This window comes from Gossypium hirsutum, chromosome D08, assembly GCF_007990345.1.
Source record: "Gossypium hirsutum isolate 1008001.06 chromosome D08, Gossypium_hirsutum_v2.1, whole genome shotgun sequence".
NCBI lineage: Eukaryota > Viridiplantae > Streptophyta > Magnoliopsida > Malvales > Malvaceae > Gossypium > Gossypium hirsutum.
The window spans coordinates 45,518,855-45,538,553 of record NC_053444.1 but is presented as its reverse complement, the minus strand read 5'-3'; the positions used below and the strand labels follow the sequence as shown (position 1 = coordinate 45,538,553).

Genomic DNA, 19,699 nt, shown 5'->3' with positions numbered 1-19,699 from the left:
ATGGTTAAAGATGACCCCACTATTGTTGTATTTTCGCTGATTACCGAAATGCAAAAATGGTTCCACTACCGAGTTTCATACCAGAAGGCATGGTTGGCTAAATAGATGGCCATGGATCAGTTGTACGAAGATTGGGATGCTTCGTATGATGAACTCCAATGGTGGATTGCCGCAATGTGAGAGTATGTTCCAAGGACTGTTATTGAGTTGCAAATGTTACCTTATCATGACCGGGACAACCAACTACATCCGGGGAAAAGAACTTTCACCGAATGTTTTAGACATTCGGTCCCAACTTTCAAACCTTTTTCCACTGTAAGCCACTTGTGCAGGTAGATGACACTTGGCTGTATGGGAAATATACGAAGATCCTTCTCATTTTGGTTACACAAGATGGGAACAAAAACATTCTATTGATAGCCTTTCCCATCATCGAAGGAGAGAACTTAGAGTCTTGATAGTTGTTCGTGGAGGACTTGCGAAGATATGTTGTCAGTCAAGATAACGTTTGCATCATTTTGGATAGATCAAAGGGGCTAGTTGCCGCAGTCAAGCGTTCGGGTGTTACGTAAAGATCTGTGTACTATATCAGGCATATTGCGGTGAATTTCCACAAGGAATTCAAAAATACGGATTGGTAAAGATAAGTTATGAGGATGGGGAATTCAAAAATCCGTGGTTTGGGAGTATGGAGCCCCGATAATGGGCTCTAAGTTTTGATAACGGTTCGAGATATGGTCATATGACCACCAATCTAGCGGAGGGTGTTAACACTGTATTTAAGCATACACGACATCCCCTAATTACATTTGTATTCTCAGCGACTTTCCATCAGTTGGCCACACTAATGCAAAAAATGGGGCTCAAACAAGTAGATCAAATGAATGTGGGGTTCGTGCACATCGAGCATGTTAGGAAGGCAATGGCGATCAACAGACAAAAAGTGAGAACCATGAATGTTCAATTATATTCTCGACATTATGAAACGTTTCGAGTGACAAAGACCATCGATTTTCGACCAAGTATCCTGCCTAGGTCATACGGAGTTGATCTCCTAAACAGGCGATGCGACTGTGAAGAATTCCAGACACTTCATTATCTATGTGTGCACGTCATTGCAGCATATGCTGAACACTCTATCAATGTCGGACAATATATTGATGAGGTATACACACTGGAACACATGTTACATATTTGAGGAAACGAGTTCCCAACAATGCGAGATGTGTCAATGTGGGAAGTTCCCCCATTAAGTTTTGAGATGGTCTTAGACCGCAATCTCTGTAGGAAGCTCAAAGGTCATCCACATGTCACTTGGATAAGAAATGACATGGATATAAGGGAAAAGGGTCAGCACTAAACATTGTGGCGTGTGCAAATCAACGGGTCATAATCGAAACAAATGCCCGCATCGAGGGTACCACCTAGGAGAGTTGTCTCAGTCGAATAGAATGTGATTTATGTAGTGAATTTTCATCCTTGTATCAACTTCAATTATTTACATATATTTGCATTATGTTTTTGTTTTTCTATTGAACTTTCATTCTTGTATCAACTTAAATTATATATATATTTGCATTATGTTTCTATTTTTCTATTGAATTTTCATTCTTGTATCAACTTAAATTATTTACATATATTTTCATTATGTTTTGTTTTTCTATTGAATTTTCATTCTTATATCAACTTCAATTATTTACATATATTTGCATTATGTTTCTGTTTTTCTATTGAATTTTCATTCTTGTATCAACTTCAATTATTTAGATGAACTTGTAAAATATTTGAATGAACTTTAGCTACTTGATGGCCGCGTATATTTGCATGAACTTGTTTCAAAACATTTCATTAATATGAGACAAACTTTAGCTTAGAATAAAATATGTCAAATTTTATTAATAAATGGAACATTACAATAACTGAATTATTTGAATTAAAACCATCAAAATCTATGGTTTGACAGGGTTGTTCATGGGGTGTATCGTTGTAGTGGTTTTCTTTCACGTTGCGGGTGCTCCTGAAGGTCAATGTACGTCTCACTCGAACCTACGTTATCACCTATAGGCGATCCTCGCAGTGTACTAAGCAAACTCAAAAAATCATTGGTCACAAATGTTTGCTTGTGAGGGGTGTAGTATTAAGGTTGGGATGGGTTAAACATGTCAAATACCGTTTGGGAGATTAGCTACTGATAAGAACTACAACTGCCCATCTTCGAGTCTATTGCGTAACTTGAGTACTTTGGGGCAAAAAAGTAACCCCCATCTCTAGATGATAGGAACTACTGGTCGAGTCTGTGTATAATAAAAAAGGAGTCGGCTCGGACTAGTGCCAACCCCCATCTCCGGGTGTGCGTATAACAACGACCCATCGGGTTGGGGTGGTGGAGGAGATTGCTGACGAGGACGGGGTTATAAAGGACCTTGTCGTTCCATATGCGGAGGAACTAACATCAATCGACCACTGTATAAGTAGGGTAACCCATTCTTTACATACCACTTCTGGTAGTCCATTGAGGGAGTGAAATCAGGAAAACATGACACTAAATTAGGCCTTCTCTCCAACTGGGCGTTCCACAACACAATAAATGATTTATGCTCTAACACCCAATTCTTTGCATGTTTCCCCTTCTTGTCAATTCCGTGGACTTTTTTTCCCAATTGTATAGAAACACCTGGAATATGTTGGCTATAATCAAATTGACGAAGCACTCGATCCCCGACATACCACTCCACTATTTGAATATTTATAATGGGTGCATTGACACACCATACGGTTACATCCACTCTAGTCGATGGAGGAATGACGGAAGCAACATCTGGCGCGATATACAACATCCACACGAACTGCACAATTAAACACATTATTAGAATACTAATTGCATTGTAATTTAATAAATAAACTAATTACATGACATTAATATAGGGCAATTTTTTTTTAAAAATAAATTACCCCATCCTCGACGTATCCCTCGATCATCTGTTAATATATAATGAGTATTTTCGACTTCCCGATGTTCGAACTACTATACCATCTAAAAATATTAACCAAACTCGTTAAAAAATAATTTAATGAAAAGAATCTTAACCCAAGTTTAACTTTTTTTTACCTATTCACAAGTGGGAACACATGTACTTGGTGACCCATTGATGCCAGAAATGGCATCCTGTATAGCGTCCAAGATTGTAGTAGTATCAGGCAGCCATCTATATCGACAGTTCTATACTTTGTCAGCCGACAAAGCTCACGTTATAACGTAGCTAATACTACGGAACCCCAAATGTATGAACGGACACATTGCAATGAACTAAGTAAGGGCAGGTACATCAAATGACCTCTATTATTATTCGAATCTGACATAAGTACCCCTTATAAGCTGTAGTATATAGGCCCGAGCACTGTATCATCTATATTTTGGTCGTATCATCTGATAATTTTCAAAATTTTCCCTCAACCACGAGAATTTTAAACTCATAAATTTTTCAATACTATCACCGGGAGAGTGTCCAAGCAAGTAATAGTAGAGAGTCGTAGGATATGTTATACCGCTTGTACCAGTTACCACATCACCATCCACGGGGAGCCCTAATTGCATTGCGACATCCTCCAATGTGATGGTGCATTCCCCATATGGTAAATGGAAGGTGTGCGTCTTTAGGTGCCACCACTCAACTAGTCCCGATATTAAATCGCCCCTCACCTCAAACACACGGATTAATGTTGTTGATCCAAATCCCGCGGTATCTAAGTAAAGCATAATCCGTGCATTCGATCGGTAGCTCGGACCATGGCCACACGACCTCAACACATGGTACGGACCCTAATCATATTACAAATTTGGTTAAGAATGAGAAATTAAATAAAAAAAATCACGTGCAACTATGCTAGAAATTATGTACAACATTAAAACATTCTCTTACGGGTAAATAGATCATCCTAACTATGTGATCTTATGCAGTAAGTAAAGAACTCATATCGATATCTGCAAAAACTATGGGAAATTTTCTTATTCAACTTAACAAATAACAATACAAAAATAATGCTTTGTACTAATACTTAAAACTATTAATTTTATCTAAATTTACATTAAAAAATAATATCAACCAATAAAAATGTGAAATATAATATAATTACATATCTAAAAAAAATTAATACTTTTAACACAATTCTAAATGCTTGTAATATAAAAAAAATTAAATATTCAAATTAATTAGTACAAAAACCTACTAATATAACTAATTATATTAAAAAAATTAACCATATTATTTATTTATTTTTTTGGATAATAAATTAAATAATAACTTCTTAATAAAAAAAATACAACATACTTTATTTAACAATATTAAACTACTGTTAACAATATTAATTAAAAAACAAAAAACAAAGGAAGGGAACGAAGGAAACATAGATTGGTTGTGCTGGGGTGAGGGGACCTTCAACTTAAATTTTCTGAGTGGGGTTTGTAACACAATTTTAAATGTTTGTAATATAATAAAAAATTAAATATACAAAACCTATTAATATAATTAATTATACTTAAAAAAAGTAACCATATTTTTTATTTAATTTTGGGATACTAAATTAAATACTAACTTCTTAATAAAAAAATATAACATACTTTAACAATATTAATTAAAAAAAACAAATGAAGGGAAGGAAGGAAACATACCTTGGTTTTGTTGGGGGTGAGGGGAACTTCAAAGTTTTTTTGTGTGTTCAACCTACCCCTTTTATAATAAATATAATAATTTTTTAGTTGAAAACGAAAAAAGTTGGTGTTTTAAATTTTTTCGAGTATTAAAACATAAGCCTGTGATTGAAGGGTTAAATTCGTGTTAGTCGTCAGCTTGGTGTCGCTTTTTTTTTCTTTGTTTCAGCTTACAAATTTTTTTAAAATTTTTTGGGTGTCGCGACACATCGACGACACTAATAATTTTTTTTCAATTTTTTCGTATACTGTTTAAAAAAAATCGTATTTTTTATTCTAAATCGACAGCACCCAAAAAATAATTTTTTTAAAAATAAAATGGTGTCGCCGATTGATCAGGCGACACTTGTATTGCACTATTAATTTTACCTATTCTCGTAAATATTATTCCTATTATCCTATTTTCATATATATTTATTTATTTTATATTATTCATATAAAAACCTGATATTTTTACATAAGCCGTTGAGCTTCGATATTGTCTTTCAATCAATGTCAATCATTAAGCTGCCATTTAAAATAATAATAATTCATCACTAATAAGAAATAATATTAGTGATGATAGAAAATTATCACAAATTTTTTCGAGACGCCACAAAATCATTACTCATCAAAATATTCTAGAGCTAAATTTTATCGTCAAACAAATAGTGACATAAATATGACATTTTTTAAAATTATCATATAAGATATGCCACCAATCATTAAACATGACTTATTTCTTTTTGTCATATTTATAGTATTTATGTGACATTATTTTAAGCGTCACATAAAATATTTATCACTAATTGATACATTTGTTCTAGTAGTTTTTTATCATAAATTGTAAAAAGTTCCATATATTAAAACAAGATAGTTTTCTATAATATATATAAAAAGATGAGTTTGGAAAAAATTTTGAATCGACGAGAATACCTTTTATTGTTCATTATATTACTAAATAGACATTATATAAAAGTATTTTTTTTTAAAAATAATAGACTTTTTATTTAACTATATAGTTGAGTTGAAGTTGAATTCAATGTATTAATAATAAGTAATATTAATTAACTATTAATAGATAAAATCATATAATGATAATTTTTATTTTTATTTTGCATAGAATGTCGTTTTTGGTTTGATCTAAAAAATTGAGTATATTAATAAATTATTAATAGTAATTATTATTTTAAATTAATTATAATTTAATTAGTGTTACATTTATATAACAATTAAAATTAAGATTTACCATTATAAATAACATCCCACACTTAAGTATTTTCAAACAAATTGCATCTAATAATATCACCAAAAAATAACATTGGTAAGTTTGAAGTGTTTAAAAAATAATGGAGTATTAAAGTATTAGTTTTTTGAATAACAAATTTCAAGTCATATTCAAATCACAATATCACCGGAGAGAAATGAAAGATTATTTTAGTCGATGATAAGGTAAAATTATGATATTTTTCATTACACAATTATTTAATTTATTATACATATTTACTCAATTTATTTTAAACTCACCCTTATTCACTTTCACCTATCATTCTATTATCTAAGTTGAAATTTTCACTTTATAAGTGTACGTTATTATTAATTTTAATTTTATTTTATGATATTTTTCCAATTACATTATAATCTTATAAAAATATCCAATTTACAACAATAAATTCTTATTATTTATTATTATAAGTTTATAATTTTTAGGTAATTTGCAACTCCAAAGCAACTAATTTCATCAAAAGACCAATGTTGATCGAAGATGATAACGAGGATGATAGATTGAAGAAGAAGAAGAAGAAGAAGAAGAAGAAGAAGAAGAAGAAGAAGAAGAAGAAGAAGAAAAGTGTAACACCCTTTAGCCCATCAAGAAGATATGGCGTATATCATTCAGTCAGACAGACCCCCTAACAGACTGGAGCATTACTAACGGATTCAAATCCTTTGGCTCCACTTAAATATTTGAGAAAACAATTATGAAGGTTTCCTTTTTAGTTTAAAACTATTATTTTTCTTTTGTTTGAAGCACCTTTAAAGAAAGCAATAGGAATTATACAAGAAAAGTTCTATTATCCAACCACTACCCATTTATGGCATATGCATATAAAAGATAAGTTCATAAACTACAATTCAAGGGAGTTTGGTGTACATTTTCATAGTAAGGGGCAATTCTATTTTTAAGACAAAACAATAAAAACGACGAAGTTAATTGCTAAAGTTAAATAAAAATGTATGTGTAACACCCCAAAACCCGACTCAAAAGTTTTGATCAGATTCCGAAGGTCACATTGGCCATCGAAATAGCCCAAAACAAAATGATGATCAAAATTCAAACTTTTTTTTAAGATATCATTTTCTTTTCACATTTAACAAAAATTCATAATTATCCTTTCTTACATACCAAATATTGGTTTTCTTGTAGATTAAACAAATTAAAAACCAGATTACGAAATCTCTAATCGGTTTGCAAATATTTAAGAATTAACAATTTGATAGCCGAGGTTCCAAAACAAGTGTTACAATAGAAAATCTGCCAATTTTACTATTATTTAAAAACCATAAAATTGACATTTAAAAACCTGATCACTTACTAAAGCAGAACCGTCTCAAAACCAGTGACATGCACGAAATCTCAATTTACACTCCAAACCAAAATAAAGCCATACCACAGTTCTTAGAAAAATTAATTACAGTCTGAAAGAATTCAGTTTATTAAAACTTATGAAATACTTTATTTAATCAAACCAAAACGTGTCATTCAGAGACCTCTGAATTTCCAAATCCAACACCTAACCTCGAGGGTTACCTGAAATGGAGAAAACTAAGCGGGTGAGCTACGAAAGTTTAGTGTGAGTCTAAAACAAATGTAAATAAACAGTACAATAATAAATAATCGAATAATCATGCAAAACCCTAAATTTGAATCATATTCGGATATCACTTATTAATAAAACATTATAATACGTTAACATTTAACAAATGTACATAAACCGAGTCATATAGTAGCAAACAATCGAACACCCATACAATAATCATTTTCTAATCATGTCGGAACGAAGCATCACTTTATGTTATCACAACCAAATCGGGTTATAATAGTGCAAATCATGCTCAAATGTAACCAATACCAAAATATCAACCTATCTAACCTCTACACACCATCTCTGTAAATTCCCTCCACACACCATTAGGGGTATACTAAACCCTTTCCAACCTCTACACACCGATATTGGGTTATGGTGGACCTATCCAAGTCAAGCTGCTAACATTATTGCAGTTTTACCACCATAGTATAGTAATGCAGTTAAACTACCAAATCAAACTTCCTTCTCTTTATGATCATATCCTGAACACAATGCCAATGCAAATCACATCATTAGTACGAATAATTTCCGAATCAGATGTGTTCATATTCAGTTTTTGATCATTCACATCATACTTATGACCAATACAAATCAACAGAGTCAATAACATGCATGATTTCATATTAACCATCCTATAAATCTTATATCACATAATCAATTTAACGAATCATAATAACCAAAACTTATACACATATGTACAAATGCGTAAACATATCCACCAGAAACACAAACATCAGAGTCAACTAACAATCAGTATTCATGTCCCTAACATACCTACAGAGGCTTAGATGTGCAAGGGATCACTCGAAGACGAAAATGAAACAATTTGCAAATAAGGTGACAAAACTGCAAAAAAAGAACCACAGGGTCGTGTGTTCAGGCCGTGTGGGTGAGTCCAAACCGTGTGATAGGGGTGCATGGCCGTGTGACTGAGAGACACACTCTTGTGAATGAGGGACACGATCGTGCGGCTGAGAGACACGCCCATGTAATTGGGGTACACGGTCGTGTGGGCAGACCGTATAACTCACTTTCCCGTGTGAAAAAATTAAAAAATTAAGAAGCAGGGAAGACACAGCCGTGTCTCAAGCTATGTGGAAACTCCCCAGGCAGTGTGTGATTGATAAATTCCCTAACAGTGGTCACACGGCCGTGTGGCTTACCCATGAGACCCACTTTAGGGTGTGACAAAAACATTACCCTAAATTTTAAGGCGACACATGGCCGTGTGGACCACCTGTGTGCGGTACACGCCTATGTGGTTCATAAACCATCCAAATCTTGCTGCAACTCATGAAAATCAGTATCAAATTACCTCTAATTACATGTGTTTAAGAGCACACATCCAAAACACTTAACTACTGAAGCAGATCAACTAACTTTTTTTGCTTCAATATAAAAAAATATACGAATCTAATAAAAATAATTCTAAATTATCAGTTCCATAACAATTAACATAATTTTAATTTTAAAATTACACATTTTAATTATTCTAAATCAAATTAATTATCAAAACAAATCAGAAGATTTGAACTAATTTTTAGAAGCACTAAAACATTAATGAAAACTTCACTGTTTGGTGTTGGTACTTTAGCATAGCATCTCGTAATATATATATATAGTTAACATGAAATCAAGTTTATCAGTGTGTTTGCAAATTTCATGAAGAATAAAATCAAATAAATGAAGAAACTTCATAATATATATTTTCAATTGGGTATCCTAACAACCAGTGATTCCTAATACTAACATAAATTTTTTTACACTCACAAAGTCACTCTCATGTCTCTCAAAGCTCAACCACATATTAGATCATCCAAAAGTGAACAACAGTAGCTTAACAACTAACAGAGCACTCAACGAAAACCACTTTAATATAAAAAATAAGAGCATAATACAAAATTTAACATTAGCTAAAAAAAGTCATGAATTGAAATATTGTAAATAATTCCATTAAAATCTTTGAGCAATGCTAACACTTAGAACATAAATAGATTTAGTTGTCATTTATTGGTAATTAAAAAAATATGAATTAAACAAATAAACAACAATTAAAATAGTTAAACAGCATATCTATCGCAACCAAACAATTAGCCCTACCATATAACTATAGGAATTAGCCAACTTATGAACAATCATACAATTTTACAGTTAACACCAAAACATACAAAAGTTAGAACCCATACACACCGATCACAAATTATTAGAACACACACCTGAAATGCGCTTCCAAGGCACTAAGAATCGATTGTTTGCCTTTACCCTACTGACTCGATTTGACGTCTGATTAAATGAAGAATAAGGGTACAAACTAAACCTTTGAAGAACGACAACCAACAACCTTGTTGAAATAAAAAAGAATAAAAATTGAAAGGAAAACCGAAGTCCAAATCTGAAAATTGGGAAGAGAGGGAGACTAACGTGAGAGAGAGAGAGAGAGAGAATGAAGGAATGTGAGGAATTTTTTTAGAGATTTCCCTATTTTCCAAAAATAAAAATAAAATAAAATAACTTAAAACAAATAGGACAAAACCAACCTATCAAAATTATTATTATCATTCATCATTGTTTATAACAAAATTAAATAAAAAATTAACCTCATTTAAGCTTACACAAGGACTCGAACACGAGACCTAAGGGTAAGCTAACACCTTACAATCAAAAAAACAATCTCATTTTGTTCCTAAACACAAAAACTAACTTAAAAATCCAACCAAACCACTAACCCAACCAACAGACCCTAATTCTTCTAACCCCCAATTTCGAGGTGTTACAACTCACCTCTCTTTAAAGAAATTTTGTCCCCGAAATTTCCCGCTAACATCACAATCGCTAAAATTCCAAAGTCGCTACCAAACTTCCGCTGCGCACTCTGATCCCAACACACTACCAACCCATATTTAACCTTACAAAATCCTACGAACAGTATTAAATAACTAGTTTTCCTACCATACAAAATACCTCAACCAACAAAAAAAAAGGTCATACTAAGCCCAAACAGAACAAAACACAAATCCAGTAACCCACCATAGTACCTATCTCGTCGGTTCCAGCTCCTTGATTTTGAGTCTTCTTCAGGGCTTGCTCGTGAATAGGTGGTCGACGAGGGCAATCTATAATTCAATGCTTCGTGGATCCACATCTAAAACTGTAACACCCCTTACCCGTATTCGACACCGGAATAGGGTACGAAGCATTACTAGAATACATACACTTGTAACGTATTAAATCGAGTTACAAAATTTTATTCGAATTAAGGTTTTCCAAATTGTTAACATTCTTTTATAAATCTTCACATTATAACTCAAAATATTATAATTATAACAAATAGGGCCTACGAGACCCAATACTTACTCATGTAATTCAATGCTTCTTTTCCATATCGTTTAATTCATAATTTCTCATGTTCACAATTCAAATAAATTTCTCAACCCAATATACATTTCAGTACCACAATAATTCTTTTAATTCAAAACATATCACTAGAAACTTCCATTTAATTCACGTACAATTCAATATCATTAAGTTCAATACTAATACATATTCACTATTTAACTCAACGTTTATCGATTTTACCATTTATTAACACATTTATAAAATTCTTAGTAGTGCAAAGCAAACATCACTTAAGCTTAAATAACAACATCGAATCAACTCATCATCCTCATTCCTCATTTTACTCTTCAAGTGTGAATTTAGTATTTCATTTTCTTTCCTCATCCATTTCCTACGAATATCAAACAAAACAATAACATATCAAATATAATTCACAATTTGTATTACCAACATGAGTTACCCCATATACCATTCATGACCTTACTTCATACCAAATCATATACCAAATATACCATACATACATACTATGAAACTTTATTTTCTCACATGATCCATAACTAATAATGCACAATTATAAACATCATTTCTTTTCAATCGTTTGTCGATTATAAACGAGCATACGACCAATTATACACAAATAATTCATATGTTCTTCCAATTTTCCTCCTCCTCCTCTCCATTCCACATCCTTAATGTGTATAACACACTTAAACAACATTAACTACAATTTCACTATTCACTCACATGTATATTCAAAGCTGTCTATTCGAGTCAGAGTCACTAAATTATTTTTATCTGGAGCTACAAAGCTCCAAATTAAGATCTATAAATTTTTTCTGAAACTAGACTCACATATCTTCTTACCATAAAATTTTCAGAATTTTTGGTTTGGCCAAATAGTACAGTTTATTCTTTAAATCTTCCCCTGTTTCACTATTCGACAACTCTGACCCCTCTTCACTAAAAGTTAATTATCTCTTTGTACAGAATTCAAATGATGCTCCCGTTTGTTTCTATTGAAAATAGACTCATTGAGAAATTGAACCATGTAAATTTCAGACCATAACTATTTTTTTACAATATTTAGTGATTTTCCAAAGTCAGAACAGAGGATTTCAAAATCATTCTGACCCAGTCTCACTAAAATTCCAATATCTCAAAATATATAACTTCTTTGGCAATTCTTTCTATTTTATGTGAAAGTAGACTCATTAAGATTTAATTTCATGTCTTATTCAACCACTAACTCAATTTCTATAATTTTTGGTGATTTTTCAAACTAACATCACTGTCACTGTCCAAATCTATTCTATTCCAACATCCCTCATTCACATAGCACTATAACCATTTATTTTATAATACAATACAATACTTCATCACTTCAGTCACTCTTTCGCAACTTATCACGTTCCAATCACATACTCATATCTCACTGAACATATCGGTATAACAACAAATATTTGGGGTTTTTCACACAGTACTACCCATGTTACTTTTATCATTCAATACACGTAGTAGCCTCCACATAGTACTACACACGTGATCAGGTTTTACGGTTCACGTAGTAGCCTTCACATAGTACTACACACGTGATCAAGTTTTTACGGTTCACGTAGTAGCCTTCACATAGTACTACACACGTGACCAAAACTTTTCGATACACATAGTAGCCTTCACTTAGTACTACACATGTGACCATCATTTATCGATTCACGTAGTAGCCTTCACACAGTACTACACACGTGACCAAAGCTTCTCGGTACACATTGTAGCCTTCACTTAGTACTAGACATGTGACAATTATTTATCGATGCACGTAGTAGCCTTCACACAGTACTACACACGTGTTCATCGATACCTTATTCAAATCTTTACCATTTCGACAGTTCCACAAAGACTCTTACTTTCCAATAATTTACAATTTCTCCATATCACATCATAATATCAACTTTCCACTCCACTCCATAACCAAATTAATAATTCGATTTAAATCACTTCAACCATTACTTGCAATTGGTATATTCATAAACCAAGCTGATTTTAAACAAATCAACTATCAATTTCAAATTTCTAACTTTAATATAACTATTTCATATCTAACCCTTTCGCATATGTTGTCACGAAATATAACAAAAATAATTATAATAATTTATTAATTACATACAACTTACTTTGGTGCAACAATATAGAAATTTAGCAATTTAGTCTTTAATCTTTTCTTTTATCCAATCAAGGTCGATTCCACTTCTTTCTTAAACTATAATAACACATTTGACTTATTTAACATGCACATTCATCAAAAACAATCCTTAACTCAAACTTTGGAAAAATTATAATTTTGCCCCTAAACTTTTGCATATTTACACTTTTTCCCCAAAGCTCGGAAATTAAACTTCATCTCTTATTCTTATGTTTTATTACATACTGAACATTTTTCCGTTCTATGGTAATGTCAAATTCCCACTCTAACACTTATTTATGAACATTAGGTATTTTTACCGATTATGTCGTTTTACTCGTTTTCACTTAAAATCGCTTAGCAAAAGTTGTTTAACATAATTTCTAACTTTATATTCTATCATAAAACATCAAAATAAACACATTTCACCTATGGGTATTTTTCCAAATATAAACCCTAGGTTAAATTATTGCTAGAATAAGCAAAATCAAGTTACCGGGACTCCAAAAACGTAAAGAACATTAAAAACGGGGCTTAGAATCACTTACTATGGAGCTTGGAAGCTTGAAAACCCTAAAAATGGCTTCCCCCTTGCTGATTTCGTCCAAATGAAGAAGATGAGCACAATTTGTCATCTTTTTCCCTTTTAATTCTGTACAAGCCCATTCTTTTGCCCGGCCCAAAACCACTACAAACCCAAATGACCAAACCCACCTAAACAGACCCAATAACCTAACCTCAGCCCAAATCAAAAAAAAAATTAGGGTTCCAGAACCCTAGCCCTCCCTAGCCTAGCGCCGCAACCACCCTTGGTCTTCAGCCACCAACTCCCTGCCACCACCGCAACCACCACCAACCACTCCCATCAAATTACCTGCAAGGACACGCAACAACAGAGAAAAACAACCAAATAGGAAAAAATAATGTAAACAATTGGCTATAAAAAGCCGAAACCAGGAGATGAAAGGGTTCGGTTCATCTTTTGTAAAAAATATTTGAAGAAATAAAAAAACCTTTATCAAAGGTAACTAGTTTCTGGTCTTTTAGATTTCTTTTTTCTCCATTTTCGTTTCTCTATTTCAGTTTTCTAAGTTTTTTTTCCTTTTTTTCATTTTCATTTAATCAAATATATATAAGAATATAAAATAAAAACGAAGGGAAAGGAGAATTTTACCCGATTTCGGCGGAGGAGGAGGAAGAACTGAAAGGTCTCTTCCATTTTTGACCCCTTTTCGCTTGGATTTCGGCATTTCTAGCCTCGAATGTGAACCCTACTCGAAAAGAGGGATAAAATGGGCCGTTTTGAACTTTTCCGGCCACCGAGGACGGCGGCGCTGTCGTCGGCGACCGGCTACCGGCGCGGTGGCAGACGGTCGGACCTTAGGCCGGAAATCGGATTGCCCCAAAAGGGCTTGAGAGAGTTTTTGAGTTTTTTTTTTAAGAAAAGTGAAGAAAATGAAAAATCTGGAAAAAAATTTGGTTTTTATAGCACCTGGAAACGATGCCGTTTTGGCCTGTTTCATCTGGCCCCAAAACGATGTCGTTTTACCCCATAACCCGCGCGTTGACCCGACCCAGGGGGAGGATCAGCGTGTTTTCACCAAATGGGTTATTTATGCGCCCAGTCCCTCCTATTTCACAGCACATTACAATCTGTTCTTATTTCGTTGTTTTCATTTTTTTGATTTAGCCCTAAAATTTTATTTTTGATTCAATTTTAGTCCCATTGAAGTGCAGCGTTTTGGGACTTTGGGGTATTTACCATTTTGGTCCTCCCTCCTTCGGCGCGCGTCCCAATTTAATCCTTTTAGTGTTTATTTATTTCGAAATCGCCCAGTATTTATGTTTTTATTTCGATTTAATCCCTTTTTAGCAATTTTATTGTTTAATTAATTATTTTAGTGTTATTATTATTATTATTATCATTACTACTATTATTAATTATTATTGGCTTTATTTTTTGTTTATTTAATTTGTTACTATTATATTAATATATTAAGTAGTTTTATATTATTTTCAACTTCATTTTTATTTTATATATATATATATTTTTATGTATTATGCTTGCTCATATTTTATAATAGCTTACTTTTATATATGCATAAACGTATATATGTAAATATTTTTATATATATTCTATAATTATATATCCATATGTATTGGTAAATCAATATATATTTATATACATTTTATAAATACACGTATATAAAATATGCTTTCATACACCTTTATTATATATATACATTTACATATACTTTATACGTTCAAAATATATCTTGTATATATTCTTTACATTTTATGACTCATATATACCTACACATATGTATTTTTATATATTTAATGATTATTATATATGTATATATGTATGTACACACATTTACATGATTTTTAAATGTATAATAATTCCGAAACATGTCCAATTACACACATTTTTTCATATTCTCATTATTTTATGTATATATATGTGCTTATATATCTTTCATATTTGCATCATGTTGTTAATTTTGTTCATTTATTTGCATGTTTATTATTGTCTGTTCTCTTTCTTTAGTTCCTAATTATTTGTTACCTTGCCCGTATGATTATTTTTATTATTTATTGTTTTGCTTGTATGATTTTATTTACATTGTCACCATTATTATTTTACATCCATTTTACTCGAATTTATTAAGAACAAAAAATTTCAAAATAAAAGCAACACTCGGTATTTGGGATCTTCAAGAGAATCGAGCCCTAACGTATTGGGTTCCGATTTTCTTTGCTGAATCTAAATAATCGACGTTACTTTTTTTTAAAAAATAAATAAAAGCTCATTATCGGGAATTCAATATGTCGTGTCCTAACGCATTGGATGTGACGTGTTGCTTTTTCGAGATGAGGATTTTCATAAAAACAACCAAGGCAATGTTCAATGTTTGAAATGTTGAGAAATTGTGCCCTAACGTATTGGGTTACGATTTCCTCATCTAACTCGAACAATTGAATATCCTTTTTTCAATTTTTATCGTAGGAGTTTTTATAAGCAACCTATTTTATACAAGTCATTTTTAAGACAAAGGATCGTATTTTAAATTTCTTTAAATTTTTTTAATTTTCGACATTAAGACATTAAGTAATCAACTAGGTACCAATTTTGGGCGTATCGAGGGTGCTAATCCTTCCTCGTGCGTAACCGACTCCCGAACCGTTTTTCTAAATTTCGTGGACCAGACTCGTTGTTTTAATAAAATCAAACCGTTTATTAAAAACAACCACTTTTCGAGGTGATCCAATCACACCTCATTAAAAAAGGATTGGTGGAGACTCCCGTTTCATTTTTCAAAACCCCAGTCGACCCCATTTTTGTCAAAAAAATGGTGTCAACAAATTCATTTTAATTACTAGATTACCAAATTGCCCCTAACTTAAAAATTTTCTATTTCACTTATCTCATGCCCATTTTTGTCTACCAACTTAATCAATGGTCTAATTACCATATAAGGACCTCCAATTTAAAGTTTCATAACAATTGAACACCTCTAACATATAGAACTCAACTTTTACACTTTTTACAATTTAGTCCTTTTGACTAAATTGAGTGCCCAAACGTCGAAATTTTCGAACGAAATTTTCACAAAATCATTCCGTGAAATCGTAGACCATAAAAATATAAGAAAAATAAATTTTTCCTTGTCAAATTTGTGGTCCCGAAACCACTGTTCCGACTAGGCCCAAAATCGGGCTATTACAGAAACACGTCCCCGACTTTTTCTTACACTCACCTAGATGGTGCTTCTTACATTACCCATACACCGGCATGTCTAAACCACTATTAGAACCACTAACATTATTTTTCCTAACATTTTAATGAGTTCTAACCCGCTTCGTAGATCGCGACTCTAAACTAGAAAGATTAGAACCTCTTTTATTTCGAGCCTTACCTTTCGCTTTACTCTCACATTCTGCGTACTTACCCGTATCGACCCCCTTGGACCTTTCCAACATAGTCTCGAATACTTTCTCCAAGACTCCCAACAGCGACTAGGTTAACGTATCAACACCAGTCTCCGAGTTACCACCAATAGTAGCTGGCGTAACCATAGCGACCTCCGTCTCTTGAGCAAACACACGCCCCGCAAAAACTAAGAACTTATCTAAAGTCCCACTAGGCTAATCCTCACAATTTTGTTTTCCATCAAATTCCATAATAGTTCCCGAGTCTAAAATCTTAGGGTATCTACAATTCCAAAACACAATACAAGAAATTATTCAAAAGCCCTACAGTTCTAATCTTACGGTTTCAGAGTTTCCTACGAACCACTGACTTAACCAACAGACCCTAATTCTTAACTTTTGATGTGTTACAGTATGTATATGACATTTTCCAAATAGCCATGCATGATAAAAAAACAAGTGGCTCACTCACAAGCGCTGCTCTGGTGTAGTCTCCTTCACTGATTCCTCTTCTACTAGAAATACGCCTATAGAAGGATAAGTAATGAAGTAAGTTCAATTGAACTTAGTGAGTTCCAAAATTGATTGCAAATAATTTATGGAAATACCGCTAATCAACAAGTATCAATACCCATAAGAAAAACAAACTTATTCGTGAGACTTTGTCGTACAAACACAATGCATCAATAATACTATCTACAGTTCACTGGCAGAAACATTTTGCCAATTTAAATATAATACACACTGTAACACCCCAAACTCGGGCTAGAAGTTTAAGCCGAATCTAGAAGAGTTAACCCAACATATTGAAAACTGATTTTAGGATATTCAGAAAACACTCAAACTGTTACTTGATTAGTAACGGAAAATATTTTTGGGGTTTTAATTTTGAAAACCAAAATCCGTTTAGTCGACTTAAGTGATTTTGTAGTTTCACGTTAGAAATTATTAGTCACTGACGAGATTGTAAAAACCAAGACAAGTTCAGAAACAAATTACAAATCAAAAGGATCAAAATATTTTTATATCAGTGCAAAATAATTCGAGCTCCACACACTGTCCGATTCTAGGTCAGTGGTTTAAATGAACAGACATAAATAAGACAAAGGGGTAAATTGCAAAGCATAGTGTAAAACCAACCCCAAATACAAATAAATAGAAAAAAGACATATAATTTGAAATAACACAGAGAACTTAATAGTGATCATATAATTAGATGACACAGATCACATAACCTGAACGAAGCAGATCGTATAACCAAGACAGAACAGATTGGAATATTGTAGAGATTTTCATAATGATAATACAACAAAACACAACCAAAACAGAATAGAACAAAGTAGATCAGAACAACGCATAACAGAATATGAATGTTTATGCTGATGCAGTATTTTCAAAATAATTTAGAATGCCTATTTATTAGAAAACATCCTACACAACTCGCTACACACCAAAATAGAGTTCCCTAGAACTTGTCTAACCGAATCACACCAACACATAACTGTGGACAGTGCCACCTAAATTTGTAGTCACAATTGCCAGACCAGATATATGTGGTCAAACCACTATATTACAGTCAAGCTGGCAGAACAAAATTGTGGATAAACCACCAGATAAAGTAGATCATTAAACTGCCAGAAACTTTCTCCTTTCACATCAACCCAAATCCCATACAATGTGTCATGGCATGTAAATACAGAACTAAAATGATGAGCATGTAAGTCATACTATCATTCAATAATAGAATTAGTAGACATGTGAGTCCATGTTTTGTAAAACAGACTTATCAAACCTCAACAAATCATATCAGATTGCTATGAAGTCACGTGCACATGTATAAATCAAAATCAGTAATAATCAATCTAACATATTTAGATATCGTATATTCTTCATCAATAGAGTAACGTAGAGGGTGATAAATCAAAATCAGTAACAATAAATCTAAAATATTCAAATATCGCATATTCTTCATCAACAGAGTAACACAGAGGCGTACCATCAAACCTAACGTAATATAGATCGTACTTGGATAATTCGTATACATTATACAATAGCACATTACGTTCTGACAGATCCTACGTACTTAGGTTCAACATAGTAGACATACGTACAATTCCCAAGTTGTTCATCATCAGATCATCAAATATCAAGTTATATAGTCTAGTTCAGATCTTACAAACCCTACAGTAGGCATGCATTCATTTCGAATGACGCTTGTGGCCAAAGAGTAAAATTTCAATAATGGTCCACACAGCTGGCACACACCCGTGTGCTTGCCTATGTGTCCCGCACAGCTTGACACACACTCGTGTCATCTGCCCGTGTGGTCTTAATTCGTAAATAGTGGGTTACACGGCCAGGTCACATGCCCGTGTCACTGGCCCATATGAACCCTACAAATCTCATAACCACACACATTCTGGGCATAAACCCGTGTGCTTCCAAATTTTGTAAACAGTGAGTTACAAGGCCTACTATATGGCTTGACACACAGTTGTGTGACGTTGACAATTTGTTTTCCATCGACTAAACTTGAAACAAAAATTGGGTTTTTGGTAGCCACCTGATATTGATTTGAAGCAAAAGCAACAAGGATGAGTGTCTGTCCTTAAACGACAAGCAATTGTACAACAAATGATCAATTCACAGTCAAATCGCTAAAAACTAGCATTCCAAAATTGAAGTTACTTCGAAAAA

General features: G+C 32.8%; 1 long non-coding RNA gene across 1 annotated transcript; it reads right to left on the bottom strand.

Moving 5' to 3' along the window:
• Positions 1-1,916: 1,916 nt before the first annotated feature.
• Positions 1,917-4,091, bottom strand: LOC121220108 (uncharacterized). The gene is made up of 3 exons (XR_005917272.1): positions 3,110-4,091; positions 2,953-3,034; positions 1,917-2,846 (listed from the first exon to the last, which is right to left on the bottom strand). It is a non-coding gene; the product is annotated as an uncharacterized lncRNA (long non-coding RNA).
• Between the last annotated feature and the right edge of the window lie 15,608 nt (positions 4,092-19,699).